Raw genomic sequence first — 7,813 nt, 5'->3', positions numbered from 1 at the left:
TGCTTAAAAACCCTCCTTGTGTTCCATGGCATGCAGGAATTAAAGCCAACATGTTTACATTTTTGCATGATCCAATTCATTTTGTGTCTGTGAGGAAGGGGAGGAAACTTCCCTTAAATGGTACGTCGGTGATGAATCGAGAGAACAGTAAATGAACTGTGAAGATGGGTCAATGCATCGCAGCTTTTTTATTGGATCTGTTTTTCTCCAGCATAAATTCAGTTTCTCCAGTTGATGGCCTTCTGAAAATGTGATGACATACAGTGTTATCGCTCCATTATTATCACATTTAATTAACATGTATGTGTTGTCACCATAGACTGTATAATATTAATGGACAGCGCATGTGTGACATCACGGAGAAGCTGCAGCTACGTGTATGAGCTTCCACTGAGCTTAAACGGCAGTTGTCGGGGCAAGTTTTAGAGTGCCTTTGTGCCTCTTAACAGACATAAAATGCAATTAAAATGTCTGTGCAACATGAACGGGGCCCTTACGTGACAACAAGATGCGTTTTCAACTCAGACATTGTTTAAATTCACCTAGCCTGGTCCCTGTCTCGATCCTGCCGGTAGCTAGCTTTCCCTGCTAGCTGATAGCTGTTAGCTGCTAGCTGCCGTCCGGTGAGTGTATTCAGCCAGGCTTCTGTGATAATCATCCCGATAAAAATCCACTGAGTGGCGGTGGTGTGGCTATGTCCTCCAGAGGACAGGTCATGTCACGTCTTGCAGTTTATTCCCCCCTAAAAATAAACAGTAGTGTGGTAGTGGCTGCTGTAGTGATTCGGGTTGGGTTTTTTTCAATTGAAAGTACACGCATGTTTATAGCGATCAAGATTAACATAAAAATTGGCCGGAATTCTCCTTTAAAACTAGCGATTGAGACCATAAACCCATTATGAAAATGTTTACTGAGGTAATAAATCAAGTGAGAAGTGGGTCACTTTCTCATAGACTTCTACAGAAACCGACCTCCTTTTGCAACCGCATGTGTTGCCCCCCTGCTGGAATTCAGATAGAATGCAGGTTTAAGCCACTTCCGCATTTGCAGCACTTCACCGAATCGGATGCGTTGTCCATTAATATACAGTCTATGGTTGTCACTGGGTCTCATACACACACACACACACACACACACACACACACACACACACACACCTTATGTAACTTAGGGTTCAGAGAGTCGGAAATGTGTATGTGAGAGAAGAGTATTGTGATCTCAGGTCTAACCATAGTAGCTTATATGTTAAGATAACTTAAACAAGAGACAAAATCCAGAATATTCAGAGTACCAGAGTTTTAACTGTCTAGAAGCAATGCTAGAATGTAACTAAGTACATTTACTTAATAAGTACTGTAGATACTAATTTACCATACTATACCTTACTACAGTTCGACTGCAGAGGAAAATAATACCCTGTTTTGGTACACTGTCTGTATGCGACAGCTACAGTTACTTTGCATATTGTTATTTTACATACACTAGTTGGCTGGGAGGAGGCCTCAGGGAAGACCCAGGACTAGGTGGAGGGATTATATCTCCAACCTGGCCTGGGAACGCCTCGGGATCCCCCGGTCGGAGCTGGTTAATGTGGCTCGGGAAAGGGAAGTTTGGGGTCCCCTGCTGAAGCTGCTGCCCCCCGCGACCCGATAAGCGGACGAAGATGGATGGATGGACGTGATCATCTGATAAAATATGGTGAATGCATTGTTACAGATTAAACTACCCAACAGTATATAACATGAACTACGGACATTCTGCAGCATAATAAATGCTTTTACTCTTAATACTACAATCACATTTAGCAGGTAATACTTCTGTTCTTTTACTTTGGTAAGATTTTAAATACACAACTTTTATTTGTAGTAGAGTATTTTTGAATTTGTAGTATTGCTACTTTTATTAGTAAAGGATTTAAATGTCACCACTTTTCTAAAGCACTGATAATCCAGTTGCCCTCTAAACTACATGAAAACTGAAAGGTTTGGCAGATTCAGTGTATTTTTTTATTCTAAAAACATATAGCTTTCTTTTTCTGCTCGGTACATCACTTGAAGGCTGTTCTATAATATAGTATAGATAGTTTTTACCCCTAGGTAATAAGGCTACTGAATGATAGTACTACAGGAAGGAGGGCTGAGGTCTGAGCTTAGTTATTATGTTTACTGTGCTTGGGTGTTTTTAAATGTTATTTATAATTGTTATTTATTGACTGGTGCTGAGAGACACATTTCATTGCTGTGGTACCCTGTACTAATATGCATATGACAATAAACTTGAACTGATAATACAACCCATAAAAATATGACCTAAATTGCGTTGGTTTAAATGTCAGTAATTAAGAAAACAAAACATACTTCAGGATATAGTTGTTTATAAGTGTGCTTCTTTCACCCTCTAGTGTCACTTTTATATTAATGCAAGTTAAATTCCTGGATTATTTTTCTGCAGACCCAATTTGCTGGGCAGTGACATCTTCATGTGTAATCACTTATAGTCTATATATAATAACTAGGGCTTGTAATCCATGTATACGAATGATTTCATTCATTTCATCTTACTTTATTCTTTTTTTTTTTACTTTATATGGCACCATTTAAATCAGGCTGTTTATTTGCTGCTGTTGGTTTGGTGTTGGGAGAAGAGATATTCTGCAAAGACACAACGCGATGATCAAGATGATCCCTCAGACACGTCAGTAGAACAAATTATTCATGGGTTTTCAATCCTCATTCTCGCCTCATGTAAAAACAAAACAGCTTCCACAATGTAAACGTGTTTTGGGAAATGTCCTGCATCATAATACATAACTGTGAATGTTCTTGAAATATACTGGGAGTGTGAGAAAATCTCTCTTCTCAAATCTCTATTTTCACTGACTCATCTCAAGCACAGCCTTCTGATATTTGTTTTGAACAATTATTTTCGTTTTACATGCAAAACATATAAAAAAAGTATGTTACTATAATATACATCAATGAAAATATATATATATATATATATATATATATATATATATATATATATATATAATTAGTGTATATTTTGGTAAAAATGCTGCGGAAATTTTTGAAAATATATATATATATATATATATATAATTAGTGTATATTTTGGTAAAAATGCTGCGGAAATTTTTGTTCCTTCTCATCATAGCTCCATAAATAGTCATAGTCAGCCCAGTATTTAGTTTTATGACTTGCCAAAATATCTATATTATCCAAAACTAAAACCACCAAATGTTTCCCAATCGCCGATTACACTAATACCATACCCTCACGGCTTGTCATTTACACAATACAGCAAAAAAAGCATACAAAATGTATTTGCATTACAGATAAGAGGATTTCTAAATTGTGCTTTTGGTAATGTATCTTCTTTGTTTCCGCCTGGAGGAGGACAAATAGCTGGATCAGAGTGGTGACTCACATGGAGCGACCACGTGGAACCGTCTGTGTTGTTGCCAGTGAGATGAAAATATCCTACTGAAAAATTAATGTCTGTGTGCTATGCTGTAAATATTTACCCTGCTTTTCATCTTGTTTTGATGTTCTCCATCTACTTAGAGTATGACGTGAAGAACATCTTTCAAACCCTCTTTGAAATGCTGTTCTATAAGTCTTACACTGTATGTTGGTGATGGCCTTTGGTGTGGGAGATCTGGTTTCAATTCCCATTGCGATACATCAACCAATAGCCCAATCCCAATCCCAAAGTCCGGACTCACAGACTCACAGACTTTGGTGGGCGTTCTCGCGAAATTCGTAAGGGTTTAGGGTTGTCCCAATGTTGAATTTCAAAGGGCGTGAGGGTTTGGGTACACACTTACCGAGCCCTTTTCCCTTCACCAAAGGGAATTACCCACAGTTCAAAGCATTGTGACGTTTACCGCGGAGACCATAGGGAAATCCGGGAATTACAAAAGTAAACAACAGCAGGACACACGACCACGGAACACAGACCAACCTGTTGTCCAGCTTGTAAAACAAGAGTTTGAAAAAATGTGGAATCAGGCTGCCGTCTCCTGTGCCTTGGCCGTGTGGAAAGCAACAAACTTAAAATGAAAATTCCCAAACCGGCAAGCGTCAGCAACATCTTTGTTATCGTGATCATGAAGCCATTCTTGAATGATGCATCATGATAGAACTGTTTCTGTACAGTAAGGTTTAGTCCTGTAAATCTGGCTTACTCTATAACAAATCAGAGCAATCATTAAGTAAACAGTAATAACTATCATAGAGATGAACTACATACATTGTGATTTCAATAAAGGATTCATTGTATTGTAAACATGGGTACAGCATGACTTGTTTACCATACACCAGTTCTTGTATCTTTGTGAACAGGACTTTAAGCCGTGTCAGCCTAACTACCACATTTATTCAAGATTCAAGATGTTTATTGTCACTCCGGTTATGTTACATATACATATATATATATATACATTTATTTCCACTTTGCACATGCATAACTTGTTTACATTTGCACTGTATTATTATTATTGTTGCTTTATTTTTCACATGCTGCCTTTTTAAATTGTTTTATTTTGTAAATTGTTTTATTTTGTATATTTGTAGTATATTGTAGATTTCACATTGTTTGGCATTCTGTGGACAGCAAAGGAAGAATTTCATTGTACAGGGAAACATGTTTCCTTACTATGCATATGACAATAAAAACAATACAATAATAAAAATACAATATAATTAAACAAAATATAAAAACAACATATACAAAACAATAAAAACATATATATAAAATATATATTTTGAAAAGTATATACATTTATAAGGCTTTAGCAATGTTATAATAGAGTTCTGTATTCATTTTTGAGGTTGTAATTTGGTCATGTTTAGCAAAGTTCAGCATGACCTTTCACCCTATTGATGAAGTCTGTTACTGTTTAACATGTGTTGTTTTGGTTTACAAGACAGTTCCCTTTGAGGTATCTGAGACCTATACATATGCATAATACAGGCATCTTATTTTCATTTAAATGATGTATTTTTATATTTATATATATATAGTGCGTGAATTTTTGTTATTGATAAACGTCCGTTACATCCAAGCCATTGCCAAATGAGTTGCTACAAAGCTGATTAAGACTATCAGCTCCACACAACTCTCTCTGTGTTTCTCAGTACGGCTATGTTCAGAAGATTGTGGCGTCCGGTGACTTTCCTGTGCAGAAACTCGAGTGAAGATAATTACCTCTTCTGAAGAGTCCACCATGTTTTTTTAATCCTCCGTGAGGAGGGATGGGGGGCGCGTGCGCGATCACATAAGGTTTGTATCATGTGGACGCGCCGACAGTTGTCATTACTTAAAATTACTCATACACACTGTAGCTTTAAATTATGTTTACGACTACATTTTAAATTTAAATTTAAAACACAAATTATTTAGAAACAAAGCAGTGTAGTTTACTTTATGAAGGTTTGAATGCACAGACAAAAAAAAAAAAATAGATTTAGTTACATTGTGTTTGCACTGTCTATTTATGACCACTAGATAGAGCTAGTGGTTGTTGGACAGCAACATTCTTCCATTCCCTGACTGACTATACCTCCTTTAACCAGTACTCTGGCTGTGACTAGAGATTCTTCTGGCATCTAAAGCATGACAATATACATGGGTGCATGCAGGTGTCATTTTTTTCATATTACTTTCTGCAGCTGGCGGTAACAGCTTAAAGAAAGAATGATAAATGTGTATAATAAGTTTGGATACATTTTTTTCCGATGCCTCTATCCAGTGTTAACTTTCTAGACGGCTGTTTCCCACCTAACATTACATTTCATTGATGGTTTGATTACTTTGATTAAAGCATCAGAGGGGGAAATGTTGAACATTATTGTTTCAGCTGTTACACCCTCCTCTAGTTCTCGCAGATCAACTTTCCAGATCAACCAAATGAAAAAATAAAATGTTCAATGTGTCAGTTTTTACTTTTGTTGGGCATTCCTCAAGTTCATTTTTCATTTTTACTTTACTTGGAGCAAACGCACGAGGACAAGCCAATCTTTAATGTCTTGATAAGCCATGTCCTATTAAAGAATTATTTCCAGGTGTTAAGAGATCCCTCTGTTGTGAAGGTCATCTTGGCTGATCAAGTTCTTCTGTCGTAACGCTAATGCACATGTTCACATCACCTCATCTGTCGTAACACTAATGCACATGTTCACATCACCTCATCTGCTCTTGGCAGAAATACACACTTTCATACAGATTAATATTTATTTTACATAATCGATCACATGTGTAAAAACCAATCAGTTGTGAAGGACTTTATGGAATACAAACTATGAGGAGGAAAATCACTGATGCTTCTGGGATTTTACTATTCATATCACGGGATTTCTAAGGATCTTGTAGGCAATATTAATACATACTGTGTGTTTTGCATTTATAAATCAATCAATGGCATTCTTTTTTTTCAAAATGTACAACTATTTTGTTACTCTTTTAAAAACTGAGTTGGCAAAGGCTGACTTTAACCAGAATTTGCCGCTTGATGGGTTGTAATTTTAGAGATTACAGTTCATGTGTTTCTAAAGTGATTTTTGAGGAGAACCTCTGACTTTGAGTCCTTTAATATAGCATCACTTAAATGCGCCTTTAAACAAATAGTAAAAATATTTCCCAGACTTAGCAACACTCATTTCTTCCATTGTTTAGTCTGAGCAGGCGTGTAATCCTTATAATCTACCACTTTAACCTGTAATGAGGCCCAATTGTATCCACAAGCAAGCAGTGACGGGGAACTGTCTACATTGTGTAATTTATGTGCACACAAAGCAGTACAAATGAAAAAAAATACAAAAGTTTGGGGTCACTTAGAAATTTCCATTCCACTCCATTATAGACAGAATACCTGCTGATCTGAGTGGGTGGCTGATCTTTACTGCAATATCCACATTGCCCATTATTAGCAACCATTCATCCAATGTTCCGAAGGCACATTCTGTTTACTAATCTGATATCATTTTAAAAGGCTAACTGAGAAAACATTGGAGAACCCTTTCGCAATTATGTAAGCACATAATGTAATCTGAAAGCTGCTGCCCTGGTTAAAAAAAATCAATGCAACTGATCTCAGCTGGTATTCTGTCTATAATGGAGTGGAATGGAAGTTTCTAAGTGACCCCAAACTTTTGACCGGTAGTGTACATATACTGTATGTTGGCCAGTTATCTTTGACTCATGCTGTGCTTCCCTGAGGCTTTCCTCTGCATGTAATACAGTAATGTGCATGTGATAGAAAAAAAAAACTTCTATATGTAAACATGATGGGGAGTGGCCATTCAGAGGGTGCAATCGCATGCGTGGGATGATAAAAACAAATGAGGTTCAAGCCCATCACCGAGGGGTCTGAAGCCAACCACAGGCACCTCAAGTACTTAAATATTTAGTTTAGCCGAGCCGAGCCAGTCTGAGCCAGCCAATTAATCTTTTCACATGAGAGAGCGGTAAAACAAACCAAGAGATGGGTGCATTATGAAGCCAGCCCCTTAATGTGTGTGAGTGTACGTGGTGCTGTGATTAAGCTTACTGCAAAGGACATCCAAACAGTGACTGACAACATGAGGGAGAAATGTTTTACAGAGGAGAATACAGCTACAGTTGTTCCCTATGAAACTGTTCTGTTTATAACATCTATCAACATATAGGTTGATTTTGAAAGCTGTTTGAAATTAGCCATCAAGGCATGGTCCAACATCTGGTACTCATAAATTACAATTAATGAGTCTGGCAGGTGTTTTTTTTCTCAGGCATTTTCTGTCATTTTCAGCTGAGCAAAGCACATTTAAGT

This window comes from Sander vitreus, chromosome 21 (genome assembly GCF_031162955.1).
Source record: "Sander vitreus isolate 19-12246 chromosome 21, sanVit1, whole genome shotgun sequence".
Lineage (NCBI taxonomy): Eukaryota > Metazoa > Chordata > Actinopteri > Perciformes > Percidae > Sander > Sander vitreus.
The sequence above is the reverse complement of the archived record's forward strand: the minus strand, read 5'-3'. Positions refer to the sequence as shown.